Raw genomic sequence first — 27,406 nt, 5'->3', positions numbered from 1 at the left:
CTGATGGACACCCTTGTGCTTGAACATGGTGTTCGTTATGGACAATCCGTGGCTAGCACAGAAGTCCAATAACTGAACACCGCTCGGGTTCAGATCGGGGAAGCCGTTCTTCCCGATCACCCCTCTCCAGGTGTCACTGTCATTGCCCACGTGGGCGTTGAAGTCCCCCAGTAGAACAACGGAGTCCCCGGTCGGTGCACTGTCCAGTACCCCTCCCAAGGACTCCAAGAAGGCCGGGTACTCTGCACTGCTGTTCGGCCCGTAGGCCGCCACAACAGTGAGAGACCTGTCCCCCACCCGAAGGCGGAGGGACGCGACCCTCTCGTTCACCGGGGTAAACTCCAACACGTGGCGGCTGAACTGAGGGGCTATCAGCAAGCCCACACCAGCCCGCCGCCTCTCCCCGCGGGCAACACCAGAGAAGTGGAGCGTCCAGCCCCTCTCGAGGAGATGGGTTCCAGAGCCCAAACTGTGCGTGGAGGTGAGGCCGACTATATCTAGTCGGTATCGCTCAACCTCCCGCACAAGCTCAGGCTCTTTCCCCCCCAGCGAGGTGACATTCCATGTCCCCAGAGTTAGTCTCTGTGTCTGGAGATCTGGTCGCCGAGGCCCCTGCCGTCGACTGCCGCCCAGATCTCTCTGCACCGGCCCCTTATGGATCCTCCTGCGGGTGGTGGGCCCACGGGAGGGCGGCCCCACGTCGCTCTTTCGGGCTGTGCCCGGCCGGGCCCCGTGGGGTAAGACCCGGCCACCAGGCGCTCGCCATGGAGCACCCATCCCAGGCCTGGCTCCAGGATGGGGCCCCAGTGACGCCGATCCGGGCGACGTGAACTGCCTTGATTGTGTTGTCATCATAGGGGGCTTCTGAACCGATCTTTGTCCGACCCGTCACCTAGGACCTGTTTGCCTTGGGAGACCCTACCAGGGGCATGAAGCCCCCGACAACATAGCTCCCGGGATCATTCGGGCACTCAAACCCCTCCACCACGTTAAGGTGTCGGTTCAAGGAGAGGATTATATAAATATATTTAAATTAATGTAATTAAATAAATGTAATTAAATAAATATAATTAAATCATCACATTTCCTGGAGTCATTTCTGTCCCTCCGGGGATGACGTTCATGTTGTTGTTTTCCCTCTTTACAAGTGACAGCTGAGTCACATGACCTGCACCTGCGTTACCACGGAAACCACACTCTCGTTGTAACATGAATGAAGTGAACGGGGCTTTCATGAACGAGTCTGACGAGAACGTGTATTCACTTTGCTCTTGGTTCTCCCGCCTCGTCCTCCCAGTGAAGAGGTTGTGGGTTCCACTCCCGAGCTCCTCCCCCTCTTGCCCAAGGGCACAACGGCGTCCGTCCTTTAAACTCGCTCTCGCTCCTTCGGTTTATGGACTAAAACATCACCCTCTCTTTTTCTTCCCTTTCTCCCTCCCCGTCTCTCTTTCCTCCCCCTTTCCCTCGACCTCTCCTCTGTCTCCTCCCACTTTTCTCATTCTTTCTCTTCCTCACTCTCTTTTTCTTCTCTCTCTCTCCCTCCAACAATCCCTCCTCTTTCTCTCACACTACCTCCATCCCACTCTTTTCTTTCTCTTTCCATCCCACTCTTCCCCATCTTTCTCTTCTCCCCCTCTTTCCTCCCTCTCTATTGTTGACACATTACATTTGCAAAATTAAAATCATTATTTTTGTCTGTCCATGTTTCCACTAGAAATTGCAGTGTGTTTCTATCTTGAAACATGTGTAACTTCTGTTCTTAAGTACATTTACTTTGGTGACGCTGTAGTTTAGAGCTCTGAAATCTGAACTTAATCCAAGAATCCGTTTGTCGTCTTCTCTTAATGTTTATTCGCCGGGCGAGTTTACAATGCGACCTTTGACCTCCTTTTTATCACTGTAAATATATAAAATGGTGAGTTAGGCCTGGGTCATAGTTCAGCTTCAGGAGAATAAAACCTTCACTGTTCTGTCCTGAGTGATCGGAAACATGCAACAAACGGTTATTTTACCTTTATTCTTTTGATTAATCGATTAGTTGTGACAGGCCAGAGAATGTGAGGATTTTAGCTCAGTTTTAACCAGATAAAGCTGGACTTAAAGTGACGTATGACAGGTTTTTACAATGTTCTAATTCTGACTTTATTTGGTGTGTCGTACATATAAATTATAGTTTTACACCGATCGAGCAGGTATTTGTGGAGAAAACATGGAAAAATCTGTAGAAAATGACAGGAAGTGACATCACACCAGGGACACTCATGCAGGAAGTGACATCACACCAGGGACACTCATGCAGGAAGTGATATCACACCAGGGACACTAATGCAGGAAGTGACATCACACCAAGGACACTCATACAGGAAGTGACATCACACCAGGGACACTCATACAGGAAGTGACATCACACCAGGGACACTCATACAGGAAGTGACATCACACCAGGGACACTCGTACAGGAAGTGACATTACACCAGGGACACTCATAGAGGAAGTGACATCACACCAGGGACACTCATACAGGAAGTGACATCACACCAGGGACACTCATGCAGGAAGTGACATCACACCAGGGACACTCATACAGGAAGTGACATCACACCAGGGACACTCATGCAGGAAGTGACATCACACCAGGGACACTCATGCAGGAAGTGACATCACACCAAGGACACTCATACAGGAAGTGACATCACACCAGGGACACTCATGCAGGAAGTGACATCACACCAGGGACACTTATGCAGGAAGTGACATCACACCAGGGACACTCATGCAGGAAGTGACATCACACCAGGGACACTCATACAGGAAGTGACATCACACCAGGGACACTCATGCAGGAAGTGACATCACACCAGGGACACTCATTCAAGTCAAAGTTTATGCATAATTTACACAAAGAAAACAAATTTTTTTGACTCTAAACATGAATTCAACAAAATAAAGTTGCTCTCATATATTTTCCACCAACAACACACTTTAATAGCAACGGCTGTGTGTGGCGGTGTGTGGTTTATGAGGCCCGTGCAGTGAAGTGCGACACAAACCACATCGTTACGAAAGCTGTTCTTATTCATTTTGACGTATTTGACACAAAAAACAAAAAAACAAAGTCCAGGTTTTTGTTCTCGACGACAATACGACACGATCAAACGTTGAATTAGTGACAGAAAAGTGACTGGCCCTGCGTTTGAATCTAAACTCACACTGAACACACATGATACACAGAGTCGGAGCGTTTCTTCATTTGGCTTTCTTCCCCTCCAGAGGCTCCGTGATCTTCTGTCCGGTCAGAAAGTTCCAGACTCCGGGGCGGTAAAACTCCTTGTTGTAAGAGTAGAGCAGAGCGTTGAAGATGGGGTTGGTTTTGGCAGTGACCGGGAGAGCCTTTGGAGAGAACGGGAACAGTTACCACAAGGGCTGACTTATGTATTTATTTATGTACATATGTTTGTGTTTGTGCTCTTAGGGCCTATTTTCCCTAAAACGCCTGAATAAAATGAGTTCAATTTGAAGCTGTTCCTGAACCTTTGGAGCACAAACAAATGTCTGGACTCTTTGTAAAGCTGAGACGCTGTCGTTTTTGTAGTTTCTGAAGTCTGTTTGACTCTAATCATAAGTAGAAAAGAGCTCTGCACAGAGGAACTCACATTTTAAATTCTGCCTAGATGTTAAATATATAAATGAGTGACGCTGGTTTCTGGAGCGATCGGCTGATTGACACTTGTTGGGTTTTGACAATTCTCTTTTAAAAGCTGAAGATAAATTCACAAAAAATGAGTTTTGGGACTTATTTAAGAAACATTTCCAGACAGAATCTATATAAAAGTCCTATTAATCTTTTTATGCCATTTTAGGGTAATTTGAGGGGTGTCTCTTAGTTGTGTAAATATTTGTGGGATTTGTGTTGCTGTTTTGTCTCTATTTCAATGGGTTTTTCGATTAAATAAGAGTTAATAATAATAATCATAATAATAATAATAATAATAATAATAATCATAATAATAATAATAGGCCCTGCGACGAGTTGGCCACTGTCCAAGCCCCGCCTAAGGCCCTAAGTCACTGGGATAGGCTCCAGTCACCCGCGACCCAGAAAGGAAACAAGCGGGAGGAAAAAAATGAATGAATAATAATAGGAAATAACAATAGAAAATAATAATAATAATAATATAAAATGAGAGTTCTAACCCGAGAGTTCATATATTTGAGTCATTTTAAAGAATAATAACTTTACATGATCGTGGTCGACTAAAGTTCTGGGCATGAATTAGTCGACTCATTTAAAAACTCTTCTTCTGTCGTTTAAATGTTTTACAGGGTTTTTATCGTCACATCTTCTCGTATAAAATTAAGGCTTTTTATGTTTTATGTAACATTTAAATCTGAAAACTGGACAGAGACAGGTTTAAAGTACTCGCTTCATTTGCTCGACATATTAGAGAAAAAAAGAGACAGAATTAGACACGAGTCCGACAAATGCTTATGATGTCGTGATTGATGAGCTCATGATGTGTTAAAGGACAAATATGATGCATTATTTGTGCTGTTATTGGCTTTAAACATGCTCTTGAGCAGCTTTAGTTTAGCATTTCATGTTTTAGAACAAGAAAGAAACACAATCTAACTGCCACAGCCTTGAGAGAAACTGAGCTTTGGCTCCATCTATTGGCTCCAGAGGGAATTACACAATAAGTTTGCTAATGGTTTAGACCTAGTTTAGTCCTGGTTTAGACCTGATAGTCCTGGTTTAGTCCTGGTTTAGACCTAGTTTAGTCCTGGTTTAGACCTGGTTTAGCCCTGGTTTAGTTCTTCTTTTAAAGTCAGTAACAAAGAATCACAAACAACTCCAAACTCTCCTTCAGCTCACGACTGAAGAACGTTGAGTCTAAAAAGATCAGGAGTGTTTATTAATGAATGTAAATGAGTCTAAAAGTTTTACTTTCGTATGAATGTGAAACTTTCAAAATAAAAGCACACCTCACTTTGGCTCCAGTTTGTTCTTTTATTTAGTAGAAAACAGTATTTGGAAGTTTTATGAAGTTTGAGGCTCTTTTTTGCCCAAAAAACCCTCAATCTTTAGTGCCAACTTCAACACTAGCAGTATTCCAGTATTTGTGCAGTACTTTGACTCCAGTACTTCTACTGCAGTACAAGTACTTTGTTACTTCCTTTGCAGACTGTGTTTTTTGTAGGTGCTCCAGAGCCGTTTACGATGTTGTACAGTGTGATTTAAACTGTCATCGTCACATGATCAGAGCAAGAAACAAAGTATCCTGATAAACCTGTCTCACCTGTGCCCCGCCCCTCTACCCTACCTGACTCCTCCCTCTTCCCTCCCTGACTCCTTCCTCTGCTCTCACAGACTGAAGCAGGAAACACTCAGTGTGCGTTTGCTCAAAGGCACCTCAGCAGCTTCAAACCCTCAACAATCTGCTCCAGCACAGGTCAGTGTTACCAGGCCCACTACTATTACTGCTATTACTACTGCTACTACAACTACTACTACTATTGGTGATGTAGTTTGGTACTTGGTCCAGCTCCAGGTCCATTTCTCTTCTGCTTCACACACTTACACTGTGATTCTCACTCTTATTTTTAGGCTGAGCAAAATAATATGTCTGTTTGCCGTAACCCGACCGATCCGGTATAAAACTAGCCGACTGAAAAAAATGTATCAGCATTTTGTTTAAAAAACGCCAAAATCTTTTAATTTTCAACTATTTCGCCGACTCACCGACCAGTCTTTCCTAAAGCGCGCTGGTGAAACCTATCTTTCATCCCAAAAGACAATTAACACATTACGTCTTCAATTTCGGTACTCAATGTACTCTTTAACAAAACAGATCATGCAGGAGGGATCCTTTATTGTGTCGCGTCCTAAATATCTAAGAAAACAAGACAATGAAATGGTTGTAGTAAAAAGAGTTTATTTCCCTGACAATTACAGCTAATACAAAATGTGGAGCGTTAACCTGTCCCTAACACACGTGCTGACCAGCAGGAGGTCTGCCTGGCATCGCTCCCTCACGCTCTTAACAGACACAGGAAAAATGAATATTAATGAAGGTTGAAATCTGGCCGCTCCTCCTAGACCTCCTCTTCTTATTGATAAGCCCAGTTTTCCTAAATATGGTCTTGTGAGAAAGAGATAGTCTAGACTTGAAGAAAGAATGTTATTCTACCGAAACTTGGAGACACAGGTACATATAAACACAGGATACATATATCTTTAAGAGTTAATCCTCTATGACAGGTGCGCCAGGGAGTGTAAGACATGACAATGAACAGACAAGGAACACACAAAGAAGCAAGCAAGAGGAATATATATTTGCAGTGTGCGGGTGAAGTTATATCAATATTAAAGGTATATTAATGCATTACAATAGTATAAGTTTATTAATGACAACAATTGCCTTTTACGAGTTAGTTTGCCTCCGCCGGCGCCACTGACCTGGCCATAGTGCAGCAGTTTGTGGTGGACGTCACTCTGGATCCAGACACTGCTCAACCATGGCTCGTTCTGTCTGAAGATCTCAAACAGGTTCATCACACTGATGTGAAGAAGAAGCTCCCAGATTCTCCTCTGAGGTTTGATTCTTCTGCAAATGTTCTGGGAAAGCAGAGTTTCTCCTCAGGCAGGTTTTACTTTGAGGTTCAGGTCAAAGGGAAAACAGATTGGGATTTAGGAGTGGCCCAAGAGTCCATCAACAGGAAGGGACAGATCATTGTGAATCCTAAAAAAGGATTCTGGTGCATTGTGTTGAGAAACAAAGATGAGTACAAAGCTCGTGCAGGTCCTTCTGTCCCTCTGTCTCTGCAGCGAGCTCCTCAGAAGGTCGGGGTGTTTGTGGACTATGGTGAGGGTCTGGTCTCCTTTTATGATGCGGATTCTGCAGATCTTCTCTTTTCCTTCAGCGGCTGCTGCTTCAGGGAGAAACTGTTTCCATATTTCAGTCCCTGTTTTAATGCTGAAGGTTCAAACTCTGCTCCTCTGGTCCTCACTGCAGTTTAGACTTTCAGAGGTCAAAGTGACTAAAACAAGAATAAAAGTTCTGAACTTCAGTCAAATGTAACTGTGGATACTTTTGACTCCATTTTGGACTGAAAGTACAAAGTTCTTCTCTTTATAGTTTCAGTTCTTTTGAAATATCTGAAGGTTTATTTGAATCTTGTTCATGGTGACGTCCTGTGAGAGGGTTTTGGGTTCATGTCTCAGCTTTGATCTTTGATCTTGATTTTAGTTTAAGTTTGAAAAGCCTAGATGAGAGTTGAAGGACACAGAATATTCCAGTTGAAGAAGATGATGAGTTGTATTTGAACTCATACTCCCAACGACACGGACGACTTGACTCTGGGCCTCATGATGGACTGTTGAGTGAAGATGATCTGAACAAACGCACACAATGTGTTTGAATCATCGTAACAAATCAAAGCATTCAAATGTTTCTAAATGGAGATCTGAACTTACAATCCTCTGGTAGAAGTCTGGAGTCGTGGCCTGGAGGACGACACACACTTTTGTCTTTAAATGTTTCCTTCTGTTTCATTCAAGCAGCTTTAAGTCCTTGTTGTGTTTAAGTGTTTAAGAATATTTGTTCAATTGATCATGAGTTGATCAGATGTTTGGGGAAGAATCAAATATTTACATTTGCAAAATAAAAGTCAATTACACAAGTTTAATGGGAACTCTCCCTGTTTATACGTGGTTTAGTCCTGGTTCAGTCCTGCTTTAGACCTGGTTTAGACCTGGTTTAGACCTGGTTTAGACCTTGTTCAGACCTGGTTCAGACCTGGTTCAGACCTTGTTTGGACCTGGTTTAGACCTGGTTTAGTCCTGGTTTGGACCTGGTTTAGACCTGGTTTAGTCCTGGTTTAGTCCTGGTTTAGTCCTGGTTTAGGTCCTGGTTTAGTCCTGGTTCAGACCTGGTTTAGACCTTGTTTAGACCTGGTTTGGACCTGGTTTAGACCTGGTTTAGACCTGATTTAGTTTAATTTAATACATTTTTAGAGACTAAACAGCAGCAGCAGAGTGACAAGAGGCTCCTCAAACCCAACTGTAAAATCCCAGAGTGCAGAACATCATTTGTATGATCATCCTTCTACTATAAGAGCTTTAAACTCTGGAATTCAATTCCCCTTGAAATAAAGTGCATCTCGGACGAAAATATGTTCCTCCAGACTTAAAGGTGGAATGGACGATTTTTTTCAGCAATTTTTTTATCATATTTCCTCGTGGCGTGGATAAATCATTTGTCCTGCCACGTATCAATCATAAAACGCACCTACCGCTCACCTGCAGCCGCGTCAGGCTCGTCCCCACGTTTCAGCGTGTCTAAGCGCATGGATCTATCATAATATAGTTCCCTCAGTGTACGGGGCAAAATGAAGACGGAGAAAGACAGTTCGAGCTGACAGAAATCTACGGGAGACGAGCGATGCGATGCGCTCCGTTGCGCTAATAAAGAAACGCACGTGTGTGTTGTATCGGTCTGCACGGGGGAGTGCGCATGCGCACTTCCGCCTGCGTTCTCAAATCGCCGAAAAATCGTCCATACCGCCTTTAAGTGTAGCTGAAGGAACATCAAAACTGTGCCCACCTGTAAGTGTTATGAACATGCATGAGTGAACGTGCATGAGTGAACGTGCATGAGTGAACGTGCATGTGTGAACGTGCATGTGTGAACGTGCATGTGTGAACGTGCATGAGTGAACGTGCATGAGTGAACGTGCATGTGTGAACGTGCATGAGGGAACGTGCATGAGTGAACGTGCATGAGTGAACGTGCATGTGTGAACGTGCATGAGTGAACGTGTATGAGTGAACGTGCATGAGTGAACGTGCATGAGGAAACGTGCGCATGAGGAAACGTGCATGAGTGAACGTGCATGAGTGAACGTGCATATGTGAAAGCTTATGAGTGAACGTGCGCATGAGGAAACGTGCATGAGTGAACGTGCGCATGAGTGAACGCGCATGAGTGAACGTGCATATGTGAAAGCGTATGAGTGAACGTGCGCATGAGGAAACGTGCATGAGTGAACGTGCGCATGAGTGAACGCGCATGAGTGAACGTGCGCATGAGGGAACGTGCGCATGAGGGAACGCGCATGAGTGAACGTGCATGAGTGAACGTGTATGAGTGAAAGTGCATGAGTGAACGTGCATGAGTGAACGTGCATGAGTGAACGTGCATGAGTGAACGTGTATGAGTGAAAGTGCATGAGTGAACGTGCATGAGTGAACGTGCATGAGTGAACGTGCATGAGTGAACGTGCATGAGTGAACGTGCATTAGCGAACGTGCATGAGTGAACGTGTATGAGTGAAAGTGTATGAGTGAACGTGTATGAGTGAATGTGTATGAGTGAAAGTGTATGAGTGAACGTGCATGAGTGAACGTGCATTAGCGAACGTGCATGAGTGAACGTGTATGAGTGAAAGTGTATGAGTGAACGTGTACGAGTGAATGTGTATGAGTGAAAGTGTATGAGTGAACGTGCATGAGTGAACGTGTATGAGTGAAAGTGTATGAGTGAACGTGCATGAGTGAACGTGCATTAGCGAACGTGCATGAGTGAACGCGCATGAGTGAACGCGCATGTGTGAACGTGCATGAGTGAACGTGCATGAGTGAACGTGTATGAGTGAACGCGCATGAGTGAACGCGCATGAGTGAACGTGCATGAGTGAACGTGCATGAGTGAACGTGCATGAGTGAACGTGCATGAGTGAACGCGCATGAGTGAACGTGTATGAGTGAACGCGCATGAGTGAAAGTGTATGAGTGAACGTGCATGAGTGAACGTGCATGAGTGAACGTGCATGAGTGAACGTGTATGAGTGAATGTGTATAGGGGACGTTAATGAGTGAGGAAGAATGAACTGTGTAGATGTTTACATTTATCACTGATTTATTTATAATTATGGAAATAAGTTTTAATGTCTTTCATATCTGTGGGGGATTTAGAAATGCCTAACCAGGGACAGGACAGGAGTTAAAAATTAGCACCGGCTACAAGCTTTGTTTGCATCACATTGGCTACAAGCTTTGTTTTGTATCTATGTATGATTGTATTGTCCTTGTCAAATAAATAAATAAATAAAATAAATAAATAAATAAATACATAAATAAATAAATAAATAAATAAATAAATAAATAAATAAATAAATAAATGAATAAATAAACCGTTTCCACCTTTTTACTGCTGTTAACAGAAGGATGTACTTTTTTATGGCCTGATTTGTGTCTTTAAGATGTGGATGGACCGCTGATTGTACACCAGCATGTGAGTGCCTTCTGTGTTCATAGTTTTTCTGTGCAGTGTCTGTTTAAATTAATAGTATTAGTATTAGTAGTAGTAGAAGTAGTATTAGTAGTAGTAGTAGGAAGAGGAGGCGGAGTAAACATAAACTTTCTATCCAAAGTTATAGTTTTTGAGTTGGTGCCCCATTAAAATCAATATGAATAACTTTAATGGGGCACCAAATAAAAACATATAACTATGTTGTTTGTATCAGTTTCTCAGAAGCACAATGCTTAATTAAGTAATTTCTTATTACAACAGGCACATGGTTCTTTTTTATATGTTCTTCACATTTGCCAACAAGTAATAACTACTGTATCAATATCTAACTTCACGCTCTAGTTTCTAAAGTTCTCTTATCACTGTTGTTACTCACATGTGGTCGGGCGTTTGTCCCTGGGTTTGTCATAGTTTGTGATGTTTGGAAACTAACGCTAACCCCCCCATTGAAAAAGCATTAGTGCTAACTCAAGGAACGGTACGAGTCTAATGGAACACAGTGTTTTGTTTGCAAAGGGTTTATAATATCAAATAAAGTAACATAATTTCTTCCCTTTTGCAGATTGAGAAAACTCAGACGTTTGTTCCTTTTTATCTGCACGGGGGAGTGCGCATGCGCACTTCCGCCTGCGTTCTCAAATCGCCGAAAAATCGTCCATACCGCCTTTAAGTGTAGCTGAAGGAACATCAAAACTGTGCCCACCTGTAAGTGTTATGAACATGCATGAGTGAACGTGCATGAGTGAATGTGCATGAGTGAACGTGCATGTGTGAACGTGCATGTGTGAACGTGCATGTGTGAACGTGCATGAGTGAACGTGCATGAGTGAACGTGCATGTGTGAACGTGCATGAGGGAACGTGCATGAGTGAACGTGCATGAGTGAACGTGCATGAGTGAACGTGCATGTGTGAACGTGCATGAGTGAACGTGTATGAGTGAACGTGCATGTGTGAACGTGCATGAGGGAACGTGCATGAGTGAACGTGCATGAGTGAACGTGCATGAGTGAAGGTGCATGTGTGAACGTGCATGTGTGAACGTGCATGTGTGAACGTGCATGTGTGAACGTGCATGTGTGAACGTGCATGAGTGAACGTGCATGAGTGAACGTGCATGTGTGAACGTGCATGAGTGAACGTGCATGAGTGAACGTGCATGTGTGAACGTGCATGAGTGAACGTGTATGAGTGAACGTGCATGAGTGAACGTGCATGAGGAAACGTGCGCATGAGGAAACGTGCATGAGTGAACGTGCATGAGTGAACGTGCATATGTGAAAGCTTATGAGTGAACGTGCGCATGAGGAAACGTGCATGAGTGAACGTGCGCATGAGTGAACGCGCATGAGTGAACGTGCATATGTGAAAGCGTATGAGTGAACGTGCGCATGAGGAAACGTGCATGAGTGAACGTGCGCATGAGTGAACGCGCATGAGTGAACGTGCGCATGAGGGAACGTGCGCATGAGGGAACGCGCATGAGTGAACGTGTATGAGTGAAAGTGCATGAGTGAACGTGCATGAGTGAACGTGTATGAGTGAAAGTGCATGAGTGAACGTGCATGAGTGAACGTGCATGAGTGAACGTGCATGAGTGAACGTGCATGAGTGAACGTGCATTAGCGAACGTGTATGAGTGAAAGTGTATGAGTGAACGTGTATGAGTGAATGTGTATGAGTGAAAGTGTATGAGTGAACGTGCATGAGTGAACGTGCATTAGCGAACGTGCATGAGTGAACGTGCATGAGTGAAAGTGTATGAGTGAACGTGCATGAGTGAACGTGCATTAGCGAACGTGCATGAGTGAACGCGCATGAGTGAACGCGCATGTGTGAACGTGCATGAGTGAACGTGCATGAGTGAACGTGTATGAGTGAACGCGCATGAGTGAACGTGCATGAGTGAACGTGCATGAGTGAACGTGCATGAGTGAACGTGCATGAGTGAACGCGCATGAGTGAACGTGTATGAGTGAAAGTGTATGAGTGAACGTGCATGAGTGAACGTGCATGAGTGAACGTGCATGAGTGAACGTGTATGAGTGAATGTGTATAGGGGACGTTAATGAGTGAGGAAGAATGAACTGTGTAGATGTTTACATTTATCACTGATTTATTTATAATTATGGAAATAAGTTTTAATGTCTTTCATATCTGTGGGGGATTTAGAAATGCCTAACCAGGGACAGGACAGGAGTTGAAAATTAGCACCGGCTACAAGCTTTGTTTGCATCACATTGGCTACAAGCTTTGTTTTGTATCTATGTATGATTGTATTGTCCTTGTCAAATAAATAAATAAATAAATAAATAAATAAATAAATAAATAAATAAATAAATAAATAAATAAATGAATAAATAAACCGTTTCCACCTTTTTACTGCTGTTAACAGAAGGATGTACTTTTTTATGGCCTGATTTGTGTCTTTAAGATGTGGATGGACCGCTGATTGTACACCAGCATGTGAGTGCCTTCTGTGTTCATAGTTTTTCTGTGCAGTGTCTGTTTAAATTAATAGTATTAGTATTAGTAGTAGTAGAAGTAGTATTAGTAGTAGTAGTAGGAAGAGGAGGCGGAGTAAACATAAACTTTCTATCCAAAGTTATAGTTTTTGAGTTGGTGCCCCATTAAAATCAATATGAATAACTTTAATGGGGCAGCAAATAAAAACATATAACTATGTTGTTTGTATCAGTTTCTCAGAAGCACAATGCTTAATTAAGTAATTTCTTATTACAACAGGCACATGGTTCTTTTTTATATGTTCTTCACATTTGCCAACAAGTAATAACTACTGTATCAATATCTAACTTCACGCTCTAGTTTCTAAAATTCTCTTATCACTGTTGTTACTCACATGTGGTCGGGCGTTTGTCCCTGGGTTTGTCATAGTTTGTGATGTTTGGAAACTAACGCTAACCCCCCCATTGAAAAAGCATTAGTGCTAACTCAAGGAACGGTACGAGGCTAATGGAACACAGTGTTTTGTTTGCAAAGGGTTTATAATATCAAATAAAGTAACATAATTTCTTCCCTTTTGCAGATTGAGAAAACTCAGACGTTTGTTCCTTTTTATCTGCACGGGGGAGTGCGCATGCGCACTTCCGCCTGCGTTCTCAAATCGCCGAAAAATCGTCCATATCGCCTTTAAGTGTAGCTGAAGGAACATCAAAACTGTGCCCACCTGTAAGTGTTATGAACATGCATGAGTGAACGTGCATGAGTGAATGTGCATGAGTGAACGTGCATGTGTGAACGTGCATGTGTGAACGTGCATGTGTGAACGTGCATGAGTGAACGTGCATGAGTGAACGTGCATGTGTGAACGTGCATGAGTGAACGTGTATGAGTGAACGTGCATGAGTGAACGTGCATGAGGAAACGTGCGCATGAGGAAACGTGCATGAGTGAACGTGCATGAGTGAACGTGCATATGTGAAAGCTTATGAGTGAACGTGCGCATGAGGAAACGTGCATGAGTGAACGTGCGCATGAGTGAACGCGCATGAGTGAACGTGCATATGTGAAAGCGTATGAGTGAACGTGCGCATGAGGAAACGTGCATGAGTGAACGTGCGCATGAGTGAACGCGCATGAGTGAACGTGCGCATGAGGGAACGTGCGCATGAGGGAACGCGCATGAGTGAACGTGTATGAGTGAAAGTGCATGAGTGAACGTGCATGAGTGAACGTGCATGAGTGAACGTGCATTAGCGAACGTGTATGAGTGAAAGTGTATGAGTGAACGTGTATGAGTGAATGTGTATGAGTGAAAGTGTATGAGTGAACGTGCATGAGTGAACGTGCATTAGCGAACGTGCATGAGTGAACGTGCATGAGTGAAAGTGTATGAGTGAACGTGCATGAGTGAACGTGCATTAGCGAACGTGCATGAGTGAACGCGCATGAGTGAACGCGCATGTGTGAACGTGCATGAGTGAACGTGCATGAGTGAACGTGTATGAGTGAACGCGCATGAGTGAACGTGCATGAGTGAACGTGCATGAGTGAACGTGCATGAGTGAACGTGCATAAGTGAACGCGCATGAGTGAACGTGTATGAGTGAACGCGCATGAGTGAAAGTGTATGAGTGAACGTGCATGAGTGAACGTGCATGAGTGAACGTGCATGAGTGAACGTGTATGAGTGAATGTGTATAGGGGACGTTAATGAGTGAGGAAGAATGAACTGTGTAGATGTTTACATTTATCACTGATTTATTTATAATTATGGAAATAAGTTTTAATGTCTTTCATATCTGTGGGGGATTTAGAAATGCCTAACCAGGGACAGGACAGGAGTTGAAAATTAGCACCGGCTACAAGCTTTGTTTGCATCACATTGGCTACAAGCTTTGTTTTGTATCTATGTATGATTGTATTGTCCTTGTCAAATAAATAAATAAATAAATAAATAAAATAAATAAATAAATAAATAAATAAATAAATAAATAAATAAATAAATAAATAAATAAATAAATAAATAAATAAATGAATAAATAAACCGTTTCCACCTTTTTACTGCTGTTAACAGAAGGATGTACTTTTTTATGGCCTGATTTGTGTCTTTAAGATGTGGATGGACCGCTGATTGTACACCAGCATGTGAGTGCCTTCTGTGTTCATAGTTTTTCTGTGCAGTGTCTGTTTAAATTAATAGTATTAGTATTAGTAGTAGTAGAAGTAGTATTAGTAGTAGTAGTAGGAAGAGGAGGCGGAGTAAACATAAACTTTCTATCCAAAGTTATAGTTTTTGAGTTGGTGCCCCATTAAAATCAATATGAATAACTTTAATGGGGCACCAAATAAAAACATATAACTATGTTGTTTGTATCAGTTTCTCAGAAGCACAATGCTTAATTAAGTAATTTCTTATTACAACAGGCACATGGTTCTTTTTTATATGTTCTTCACATTTGCCAACAAGTAATAACTACTGTATCAATATCTAACTTCACGCTCTAGTTTCTAAAATTCTCTTATCACTGTTGTTACTCACATGTGGTCGGGCGTTTGTCCCTGGGTTTGTCATAGTTTGTGATGTTTGGAAACTAACGCTAACCCCCCCATTGAAAAAGCATTAGTGCTAACTCAAGGAACGGTACGAGGCTAATGGAACACAGTGTTTTGTTTGCAAAGGGTTTATAATATCAAATAAAGTAACATAATTTCTTCCCTTTTGCAGATTGAGAAAACTCAGACGTTTGTTCCTTTTTATCTGCACGGGGGAGTGCGCATGCGCACTTCCGCCTGCGTTCTCAAATCGCCGAAAAATCGTCCATATCGCCTTTAAGTGTAGCTGAAGGAACATCAAAACTGTGCCCACCTGTAAGTGTTATGAACATGCATGAGTGAACGTGCATGAGTGAATGTGCATGAGTGAACGTGCATGTGTGAACGTGCATGTGTGAACGTGCATGTGTGAACGTGCATGAGTGAACGTGCATGAGTGAACGTGCATGAGGGAACGTGCATGAGTGAACGTGCATGAGTGAACGTGCATGTGTGAACGTGCATGAGTGAACGTGTATGAGTGAACGTGCATGAGTGAACGTGCATGAGGAAACGTGCGCATGAGGAAACGTGCATGAGTGAACGTGCATGAGTGAACGTGCATATGTGAAAGCTTATGAGTGAACGTGCGCATGAGGAAACGTGCATGAGTGAACGTGCGCATGAGTGAACGCGCATGAGTGAACGTGCATATGTGAAAGCGTATGAGTGAACGTGCGCATGAGGAAACGTGCATGAGTGAACGTGCGCATGAGTGAACGCGCATGAGTGAACGTGCGCATGAGGGAACGTGCGCATGAGGGAACGCGCATGAGTGAACGTGTATGAGTGAAAGTGCATGAGTGAACGTGCATGAGTGAACGTGCATGAGTGAACGTGCATGAGTGAACGTGTATGAGTGAACGTGCATGAGTGAACGTGCATGAGTGAACGTGCATGAGTGAACGTGTATGAGTGAACGTGCATGAGTGAACGTGCATGAGGAAACGTGCGCATGAGGAAACGTGCATGAGTGAACGTGCATGAGTGAACGTGCATATGTGAAAGCTTATGAGTGAACGTGCGCATGAGGAAACGTGCATGAGTGAACGTGCGCATGAGTGAACGCGCATGAGTGAACGTGCATATGTGAAAGCGTATGAGTGAACGTGCGCATGAGGAAACGTGCATGAGTGAACGTGCGCATGAGTGAACGCGCATGAGTGAACGTGCGCATGAGGGAACGTGCGCATGAGGGAACGCGCATGAGTGAACGTGTATGAGTGAAAGTGCATGAGTGAACGTGCATGAGTGAACGTGCATGAGTGAACGTGCATGAGTGAACGTGTATGAGTGAAAGTGCATGAGTGAACGTGCATGAGTGAACGTGCATGAGTGAACGTGCATGAGTGAACGTGCATGAGTGAACGTGCATTAGCGAACGTGCATGAGTGAACGTGTATGAGTGAAAGTGTATGAGTGAACGTGTATGAGTGAATGTGTATGAGTGAAAGTGTATGAGTGAACGTGCATGAGTGAACGTGCATTAGCGAACGTGCATGAGTGAACGTGCAGGAGTGAAAGTGTATGAGTGAACGTGCATGAGTGAACGTGCATTAGCGAACGTGCATGAGTGAACGCGCATGAGTGAACGCGCATGTGTGAACGTGCATGAGTGAACGTGCATGAGTGAACGTGCATGAGTGAACGTGCATGAGTGAACGCGCATGAGTGAACGTGTATGAGTGAACGCGCATGAGTGAACGCGCATGAGTGAACGTGCATGAGTGAACGTGCATGAGTGAACGTGCATGAGTGAACGTGCATGAGTGAACGCGCATGAGTGAACGTGTATGAGTGAACGCGCATGAGTGAAAGTGTATGAGTGAACGTGCATGAGTGAACGTGCATGAGTGAACGTGCATGAGTGAACGTGTATGAGTGAATGTGTATAGGGGACGTTAATGAGTGAGGAAGAATGAACTGTGTAGATGTTTACATTTATCACTGATTTATTTATAATTATGGAAATAAGTTTTAATGTCTTTCATATCTGTGGGGGATTTAGAAATGCCTAACCAGGGACAGGACAGGAGTTGAAAATTAGCACCGGCTACAAGCTTTGTTTGCATCACATTGGCTACAAGCTTTGTTTTGTATCTATGTATGATTGTATTGTCCTTGTCAAATAAATAAATAAATAAATAAAATAAATAAATAAATAAATACATAAATAAATAAATAAATAAATGAATAAATAAACCGTTTCCACCTTTTTACTGCTGTTAACAGAAGGATGTACTTTTTTATGGCCTGATTTGTGTCTTTAAGATGTGGATGGACCGCTGATTGTACACCAGCATGTGAGTGCCTTCTGTGTTCATAGTTTTTCTGTGCAGTGTCTGTTTAAATTAATAGTATTAGTAGTAGTAGAAGTAGTATTAGTAGTAGTAGTAGGAAGAGGAGGCGGAGTAAACATAAACTTTCTATCCAAAGTTATAGTTTTTGAGTTGGTGCCCCATTAAAATCAATATGAATAACTTTAATGGGGCACCAAATAAAAACATATAACTATGTTGTTTGTATCAGTTTCTCAGAAGCACAATGCTTAATTAAGTAATTTCTTATTACAACAGGCACATGGTTCTTTTTTATATGTTCTTCACATTTGCCAACAAGTAATAACTACTGTATCAATATCTAACTTCACGCTCTAGTTTCTAAAGTTCTCTTATCACTGTTGTTACTCACATGTGGTCGAGCGTTTGTCCCTGGGTTTGTCATAGTTTGTGATGTTTGGAAACTAACGCTAACCCCCCCATTGAAAAAGCATTAGTGCTAACTCAAGGAACGGTACGAGGCTAATGGAACACAGTGTTTTGTTTGCAAAGGGTTTATAATATCAAATAAAGTAACATAATTTCTTCCCTTTTGCAGATTGAGAAAACTCAGACGTTTGTTCCTTTTTATCTGGACCACAATGGTGAGTGAACATTCTGTCCTCATTACACTTTATACACCTTATTATATTCATTCTTAAAGGTACAATATGTCACTTTTCTGGTGGGGGGTCTGCCACCTGCTGTTTAATGCCATATTGTTGAACATTCCAAGCAGTGGACATGTTACATAGTGCACCTCACAAATATGAGCTTAAAACACATGTTTGTTTGTATTGTTTGTTCACAGTTGGAGAAATGAGAGCATTCAGTGGGACCAGTGAGACCTCAGCGAGCGCAGGAGTGTAAGGAACAATGAGGTCTGAAATGTACACGAGGGCCAGTCCATGAAGCGCTTTAAAAACAAACCATAACATTCTAAAATCAACTCTAAAATGAATGAGGAGCCAGTGCAGTGAGGATAAAATGGGTGTAATATGACGTGTGCCAGTTAAAAGACGTGCTGCGGAAGTTTGAACTAACTGTAAGCAAGACAGGTTATCTTGTTAGCTTGTTAGCTTGTTAGTGTTGCACCCTCGAATGATACGATGATACATTCCGTTTTACAACTTTTAATAAGTCCACGGTTCAGAATACACACGTTTGAGGCAAGCAGGTTTACAACACCCAGAACACACCTGGGCCACACTCAACACAATGAGTAGGCGTGGCTGACCAACTTTTAACTCCACACGCCGTCCAGGTACAGCCCCTTTCATGGACGTGCACCTAACTCAAGTGCTCCATGATAAATGTATAATCCAACACACAAAAGTAATAATAATTTAGCAGTGCATTGTACCACCCCTTTCAGGGTCGCGGGTGACTGGAGCCTATCTCAGTGACTTCGGGCCTTAGGCGCTGGACAGTGGCCAACTTGTCACAGGGCCAACAGAGACATAGACATCACAGACTGCCATTCACACTCACATTCATTCACTAGGGCCAATTTAGAGTCACCAATTTTGCCTAACACATGCATGTCTTTGGACGGTGGGAGGAGCCGGAGAGAACACACGGTAACACGGGGAGAACATGCAGACTCCACCCAGAGAGATCATGTGAACACAATTAAATATTAGCATAATAAATTAGATGAGTTACATTAGCTTGGCTGAGTCATGGTTTACACCTGGTTTAGTCATTGTTTAGACCTGTTTTAGACCTGTTTTAGACCTGGTTTAGCCCTGGTTTAGACCTGGTTCAGACCTGGTTTGGACCTGTTTTAGACCTGGTTTATTTCTGGTTCAGACCTGGTTTATTCCTCGTTTAGACCTGGTTTGGACCTGGTTTAGTCCTGCTTTAGTCCTGGTTTAGTCCTGTTTTAGTCCAGGTTTAGTCCAGGTTTAGTCCTGGTTTAGTCCTTGTTTAGCCCTGGTTTAGCCCTTTTTTAGACCTAGTTTAGTTCTGGTTTAGTCCTGGTTCAGTCCTGGTTTAGACCTGGTTTGGACCTGTTCTAGTCCTGGTTTAGACCTGGTTTAGTCCTGGTTTAGACCTGGTTTTGACCTGGTTTAGTCCTGGTTTAGTCCTGGTTTAGTCCTGGTTTAGTCCTGGTTTAGGAGCGGGTGAAGTTCAGAGCTGGTTTTGTGGGTCGTTTCAGGTCGAGAGCGAGAGAAGCATCTGGAGAAGGAGCTGAGAGCCCTGAAGATGGAGAACATTCTACTGCAGCAGAACTTCCACAAAGTACATCCTCTGCTCCATCTGAGACTCTGATTGGCCGTTAGTCTAAACTCTGCTCTCTGATTGGTCGTCAGGTGGAGCAGGAGCGAGACCAGCTCAAAGACTCTCAGCTGCAGTTGGAGCTGGAGGTGCAGCGCAGGAACGGCCTGAAGGAGGCGCTCTTGCAGAAGAAACTGTCTGCACTGAGCGCGGCACAAATCTAAAGCCTAATATAATCCTGCTTCATGTTCCATAGGTGTTTCCTGATGTGCAGAATGACACTCAAAGCACTAAACAAGCTGCTACAGATATAAGAATTACTCATGATGTTTCTGTGTTGGATTTGAGTCACTTTTTGTGCTTCCTGAACCTCAACACAAACATTTCCAGGTTTTGCACATTTCTGATGAGTAAAAAAAGGTCTGATTATGTTTGATCCTGAGAAGATAATAAATAAATATAACAGTCGTTTGTCAAAGTCGCTCAGCTCGAGCCTGAATCTGCTTCAGTTTGAGGCGTTTTCATGTTTGGACGATTAAATTAGTTTGCTTTGTTTTTATTCAGTTTAAGTCAAATGTTGTGTTGTTCTTTCAGTTGGAGGCAGAACTGAGGTGATTTGAGTCCCTGGACCAGAGACCGGGTCCAGCCCAGGTCCAGATCTGGATCAAGTCCAAAGACCAGACCAGGACTACAGTCCAGACCAAGTCCAGACCAACAGCGCTCTGAATGCTTTTTACTGACTCATTTCTTTTTGAGGACAGATCTACTTTCTTCTGAGTTTGTCTTTTGTCTTTTTTCCTATTTTTTTCTCATTTTGAAGTTGTAGCACATCTTATTTTTGATCCTTCTTCTTTTAAAGTCAGTAAAAAAGAATCACAAATAACTCCAAACTGTCCTTCAGCTCACGACTGAAGAATGTGGAGTACAACAAGCTCAGGAGAGTTTATTAACAAATGTAAATGAGTCTAAAAAAAACGTGATGTGTGAAACTTTCAAAATAAAAGCACACCTGACTTTTCTCCAGTTTGTTCTTTTATTTAGGAGAAAACTTTATTTGGATTTTTTCTAAAGTTTGAGGCTCTTTTTTGCCCAAAAAACTTCTCTCAAGCATCTTGTTGTATCTTAATCAATCTTTAGTAAAAATGTCAACACTGTACTTGTACTTGTACTTGTACTGCAATACAAGTACTTTGTTACTTCCTTTGCAGACTGTGTTTTTTGTAGTTGCTCCAGAGCCGTTTACAATGTTGTACAATGTGATTTAAACTGTCATCGTCACATGATCAGAGCCAGAACCAAAGTCTCCAGATAAACCTGTCTCACCTGTGCCCCGCCCCTCTGCCTCCCTGACTCCTCCCTCTGCCTCCCTAACTCCTCCCTCTGCCTCCCTGACTCCTCCCTCTTCCCTCCCTGACTCCTCCCTCTGCCGTCGCAGACTGAAGCAGGAAACACTCGTTTGCTCAAAGGCACCTCAGCGGCTTCAAACCCTCAACAATCTGCTCCAGCACAGGTCAGTGTTACTAGGCCCACTACTATTACTGCTATTACTACTGCTACTACAACTACTACTACTATTGGTGGTGTAGTTTGGTACTGGTCATTTCTGTGGAAGTGAAAGTCAAACTTGAACTTTTGGAATTTTGTGGCAAAAAAATGAATTTAATCCATTTTGGAAAAAGTCTGTAACAAAATGTGGATAAAGTGAATCATTTCCAGATGTTTCTGTAACTTCATTTATCTCCTCATTTTTACACATATTTGTGTCCAAACGTGTACTGCGGTAGAAAGTATTTGTTACACAATAAATGTTGTGAAACCAGTACTTTGACTCCAGTACATGTACTGCAGTACTTTGTTACTTCCTTTGCAGACTGTGTTTTTTGTAGTTTCTCCAGAGCCGTTTACAATGTTGTACAGTGTGATTTAAACTGTCAACGTCACATGATCAGAGCAAGAAACAAAGTATCCTGATAAACCTGTCTCACCTGTGCCCCGCCCCTCTTCCCCTCTCCTTTGCCCCGCCCCCTCTGCCCCGCCGTACGAAACATTTGTGGAAAAGTTTTTAAAAAAAGGTTTTTACCAGCATTAATCTGCAAAAACTTAATTCTAGAACTGACAAACTGATGTTGGAAATGTCAACTTCTAGTTAAGAGTTTTAAGTGATATTTCTGCACTTTTGTGATTCATTTGTCAGACTTTTTACATTTGTCTGAAAATTAAACCTCAATAACACGTTTAAAGACACGTTTTAGCACATTTCTGTTGTTGGAGGGAAACTCCAAAGATATTCATGTTTGTCAAGATCAACAGCATGTCTCACCTGTGCCCCGCCCCTCTGCCTCCCTGACTCCTCCCTCTGCCTCCCTGACTCCTCCCTCTGCTCTCACAGACTGAAGCAGGAAACAATCAGTGTGCGTTTGCTCAAAGGCACCTCAGCAGCTTCAAACCCTCAACAATCTGCTCCAGCACAGGTCAGTGTTACTAGGCCCACTACTATTACTGCTATTACTACTGCTACTACAACTACTACTACTATTGGTGGTGTAGTTTGGTACTTGGTCCTGCTCCAGGTCCATTTCTCTTCTGCTTCACACACTTACACTGTGATTCTCACTCTTATTCTTATTTAATACCACTAAAGAGAAAACTTCTGCTGCTGCTGTCAATCCTGCACTTTATGTCACCACTTCTTTCATTCAACTCAACATTAGTTTGTCAAATATCAAAATAAACTGCAATAAATGTCATTTCTGTGGAAGTGACAGTCAAACTTAAAGTCCTCCATTTTGTCTTTGTTCTTTTTCTCTTCAAATGTGGATCTGGAACAGTTTTTACTCATGAAAGTTCAAAAGTTTGTTAGAATTTCATGTCAAACTGTGAAACTGGAGCAGAATGTAAAGAGGATTTAAATCTATCAATATATTTGATACTTTGATTCTCTCCAAATACCAAGAGTCAACAGCTTGTTTAAATCTTTATGAAATCATTCTTTTAGAAGTGACTTGTTAAACCTTTATTTGATTGAACTCTGAGACTTTAAAGACATTTTGAAGCAGATAAAGGTGTAAATATGTGACTGAAGCTTCTCCACAGAGAATATTGATGAATAAAGTCTATTTTTGATGTTTCTTCTTCTTGGACACTTGAATGTCTCTGTGTTTGTTCTAAAAGCTCTTTTGGTTTGTGTTTTAGAGTCTGTTTAGTCCAGACAAACATGAACATGATTCAAACACTAGTTTAGTCACGATTAGTCCATGAATCTTCTGACGTTATGAAGCACAATGTTCATGTTCAACATGTCTAGATTCGGTCTGGACTCGGTCTGGACTCGGTCTGGTGCAGTCCCAGTGCATGTTGCAGGTCCGGGTTTGATGGAGCCATCAGGACAACATCGTCTGCAAACAGCAGAGATGGAATCCTGTGGTCCCCAAACCGGACACCCTCCGACCCCTGACTGCGCCTAGAAATTCTGTCCATAAAAATTATGAACAGAACCGGTGACACAGGGCAGCCCTGGCGGAGTCCAACATGCACTGGGAACAGGTCTGACTTACTGCCGGCAATGCGAACACAGCTCCTGCTCCGGTCATACAGGGACCGGACAGCCCTGAGCAAAGGGCCCCGGACCCCGTACTCCCGGAGCACCCCCCAAAGGACACCCCGAGGGACACGGTCGAAAGCCTTCTCCAGATCCACAAAGCACATGTGGACTGGTTGGGCAAACTCCCATGAACCCTCGAGCACCCGATGGAGGGTATAGAGCTGGTCCAGTGTTCCACGACCGGGACGAAAACCACTCTGCTCCTCCTGAATCCGAGGTTCGACTATCGGTCGGATTCTCCTCTCCAGTACCTTGGAATAGACCTTACCCGGGAGGCTGAGGAGTGTGATCCCTCAGTAGTTGGAACACACCCTCCGGTCCCCCTTCTTGAACAGAGGGACCACCACCCCGGTCTGCCAGTCCAGAGGCACGGTCCCCGACCGCCACGCGATGTTGCAGAGACGTGTCAACCAAGACAGTCCTACAACATCCAGATACTTTGGGTACTCAGGGCGGATCTCATCCACCCCCGGAGCCCTGCCACCGAGGAGTTTACGAACAACCTCAGTGACTTCAGCTTGGGTGATGGATGAGCCAGCCTCTGAGTCCCCGGTCGCAACTTCCTCTTCGGAAGACGTGACTGAGGGATTAAGGAGATCCTCAAAGTATTCCTTCCACCGTCCGACGACATCCCCAGTCGAGGTCAGCAGGCCTTCACCCGCACCGTAAACGGTGTTTGTGAGGCTGCTTCCCCCTCCTGAGGCGCCGGACGGTTTGCCTGAATTTCTTTGGTGCCGACCGATAGTCCTCCTCCATGGCCTCGCCGAACTCCTCAAAGGTCCGGGTTTTTGCCTCTGCGACAGCACGAGCTGCGGCTCGCTTGGCCTGCCGATACCTGTCGATGACCTCCGGAGACCCACAAGCCAGAGTGGCCTGATAGGCCTCCTTCTTCAGTCTGACGGCATCCCTTACTTCCGGTGTCCACCACCGGGTTCGGGGGTTGCAGCCACGATAGGCACCGGAGACCTTGCGACCACAGCTCCGAGCAGCCGCATCAACAATGGAGGCGGAGAACATGGTCCACTCGGACTCAATGTCCCCAACCTCCCCCGGGACATGGGAGAAGCTCTCCCGGAGGTGCGAGATGAATACCCTACTGACAGAGGGCTCCACAAGACGTTCCCAACAGACCCTCACAATGCGCTTGGGTCTGTCCGGCTTCCTCCTCCGCCAGCGGATCCAACTCACCACCAGGTGGTGATCGGTTGACAACTCTGCCCCTCTCTTCACCCGAGTGTCCAAGACACGCGGCCGGAGGTCAGATGACACGACAACAAAGTCGATCATTGACCTCCGGCCTAGGGTGTACTTAATCACTCTTTATTAATGTTGTTCTTGTGTGGGTGGATACGGTTTGTACAGTGACTTAAAAAAACGCGAATGAACCCAAAAGAGCTCCTTAAAAAGGTTGTTCTGAAACAAAAAGAGGAGACTTGCATTCATTGTATAAAGTCCCACTAGATCCGCCCTTAGTCTCATAAAGTTAAAAAATCTTACATATTTTGACAGGCTCTGCAGTTTTGTGTCATCAAAATGTTGGGACATTTCACAATATTTTGTGCAATCCACCAAAGTTTAAACCAAGGAAAGCTCGCTCACCAAAATGATCAAACCTGGCTTTAATCTGATCACTGATGTTATCAAAACTGTTAAAGAACTATTGCCTCCGTTCATCTCTGACATAACTCATCCCAAAACAAACAAACAAGTTTAAAAGTTTGAACGTGAAAAAACACGCCTCAGAGACAGTGTTGTGCCTGTAATTTTGGTGAACGTGAACTGAACGCACTGTATTACTGCTGACGAACGATAATATGAACGCGTTCTTTCTGGTGTCTGTGAACGGCAAAATTCATTCTTTTTATTTTCGTTCAATAAAGTGTCCGATTTCTAGAGACTTCCAGGCGAAAAACACCATTAAGTTGCCCAAAAAGAGCCTGTGTCTGACAAGTGAGAGAACTCCAGTTGTAGAGGCCGATAGAGCAGACAGAGATTTGGCGTGTCGCACTGCACTGCACATATGCATCAAAACAAAAAGTAGCGACAGCAACAGAGCAGCAGGAGTCGCCCTACGACCAGTTACGTGAGTTTTATGATAAGGTCGGTGAGGATGGGAAATCTAACATTTCTGTGCAAAACTTTGTCTCTGGGGAAGTCTGTCCCTTCAATGTGGAGGTAATTCAGCCTGGAGAGACAAAGAGACCACGAGAATGGACTGTTTAGCAAGCTTTATTCGTGAGTTATTTGGTGCTCAGACCCCGGCGGAAGACGTTGCAATCATGGGCACTCCATGATCTATTTGTATTAGATGTCTCCCCCTGGAGCCTGGAGACTGGTGGTGGTAGATGTGAAGAGAAGCTAGAGGATGAGGGGAATGCAGAGGAGGAGCTGGGGAGGTGGTGGGTCGCAGTACGGTTTGAGCGGCCGAGCCATCTGCCTGAGGGCTTAAATGCGACCGCCTGGGCGCTGATTGGGAGCGGGGAGGAGTAACTTGAGAGCGTTGATAGGGGATGAGGAGCAGGTGCGAGGGCCATGGTACAGACGCCCCCTGACCTTTCACCCTCCATCTTTGGCCAGGAAAAACTGCATAACCTCTTTGGGATAAGCACAGAAACCTGGGAGAGTCCATGGTGAAGTGAGGGATCTGACTCTCACAGACGGACAGGCGGACGCCGCTTGAGTGCGATGATGGCGCTGGGGAGAGGGGTCCTTCCATGGAGGCCTTGACGTAGATGGATGGAGTTAGGTTTTCCAGGCTGAATTTACGCAGGCTTCATATCCTGGATAAGGATTCAAAATTGGATGAAGATGAAATCTGACACATAGTTTCAGCATTAAACTGATACAATAATTGCTGCTGTTGTTGTATTTGGGCTGTGGAAATAATTTAGAAACATTATAGCATAATATTGAAAAAAATAAATGAACTAGTTCATTTATTATACATTTATTTCATACATTATCATGAATATGGAAGCTCAGAGCTCATGGTCAGGGTGTGTTTGTGTGTGTGTGTGTGTGTGTAGTGTGTGTGTGTGTGTGTGTGTTTGTTTGTGTGTATGTGTGTGTGTGTGTGTGTAGTGTGTGTGTGTGTGTGTGTGTGTGTAAGTGTAGTGTGTGTGTGTGTGTGTGTGTGTGTGTGTAGTGTGTGTGTGTGTGTGTGTAGTGTGTGTGTGTGTGTGTGTAGTGTGTGTGTAGTGTGTGTGTGTGTGTGTGTGTAGTGTGTGTGTAGTGTGTGTGTAGTGTGTGTAGTGTGTACTGTATGTGTGTGTGTAGTGTGTGTAGTGTGTAGTGTGTTTGTGTGTGTAGTGTGTGTGTGTGTGTGTGTGTGTGAGTGTGTGTAGTGTGTAGTGTGTTTGTGTGTGTAGTGTGTGTGTGTGTGTAGTGTGTGTGTGTGAGTGTGTGTGTGTGTAGTGTGTGTGTGTGTGTAGTGTGTGTGTGTGTAGTGTGTGTAGTGTGTAGTGTGTGTGTGTGTAGTGTGTGTAGTGTGTAGTGTGTTTGTGTGTGTAGTGTGTGTGTGTGTGTGTGTGTGTGTGTGTGAGTGTGTGTGTGTGTAGTGTGTGTGTGTGTGTATAGTGTGTGTGTGTGTGTGTGTGTTTGTTTGTGTGTGTGTGTATGTGTAGTGTGTGTGTGTGTGTGTGTAGTGTGTGTGTGTGTAGTGTGTGTGTGTGTGTAGTGTGTGTGTAGTGTGTGTAGTGTGTGTGTAGTGTGTGTAGTGTGTAGTGTGTTTGTGTGTGTAGTGTGTGTGTGTGTGTAGTGTGTGTGTTTGTGTGTGTGTGAGTGTGTGTGTGTGTAGTGTGTGTGTGTGTGTGTGAGTGTGTGTGTGTGTGTTTAGTGTGTGTGTGTGTGTGTGTGTGTAGTGTGTGTGTGTGTGTGTGTGTGAGTGTGTGTGTGTGTAGTGTG

At 43.8% G+C, this 27,406-nt stretch overlaps 1 long non-coding RNA gene across 1 annotated transcript; it reads left to right on the top strand.

The window, feature by feature from the left end:
* The first annotated feature begins 18,237 nt into the window (after positions 1-18,237).
* LOC140369520 (uncharacterized) lies at positions 18,238-19,919 on the top strand. Its single transcript, XR_011928231.1, has 3 exons — positions 18,238-18,287; positions 18,494-18,548; positions 19,844-19,919. It is a non-coding gene; the product is annotated as an uncharacterized lncRNA (long non-coding RNA).
* Positions 19,920-27,406: the final 7,487 nt, after the last annotated feature.

The sequence above is a fragment of the Eucyclogobius newberryi genome, unplaced genomic scaffold (genome assembly GCF_026437365.1).
Source record: "Eucyclogobius newberryi isolate DKJ021-1_F unplaced genomic scaffold, fEucNew1.0.hap1 SCAF_20, whole genome shotgun sequence".
In the NCBI taxonomy this organism is placed as follows: domain Eukaryota; kingdom Metazoa; phylum Chordata; class Actinopteri; order Gobiiformes; family Gobiidae; genus Eucyclogobius; species Eucyclogobius newberryi.
Note: the sequence above shows the minus strand (reverse complement) of the source record. Positions and strands in the feature narration are given on the sequence as shown.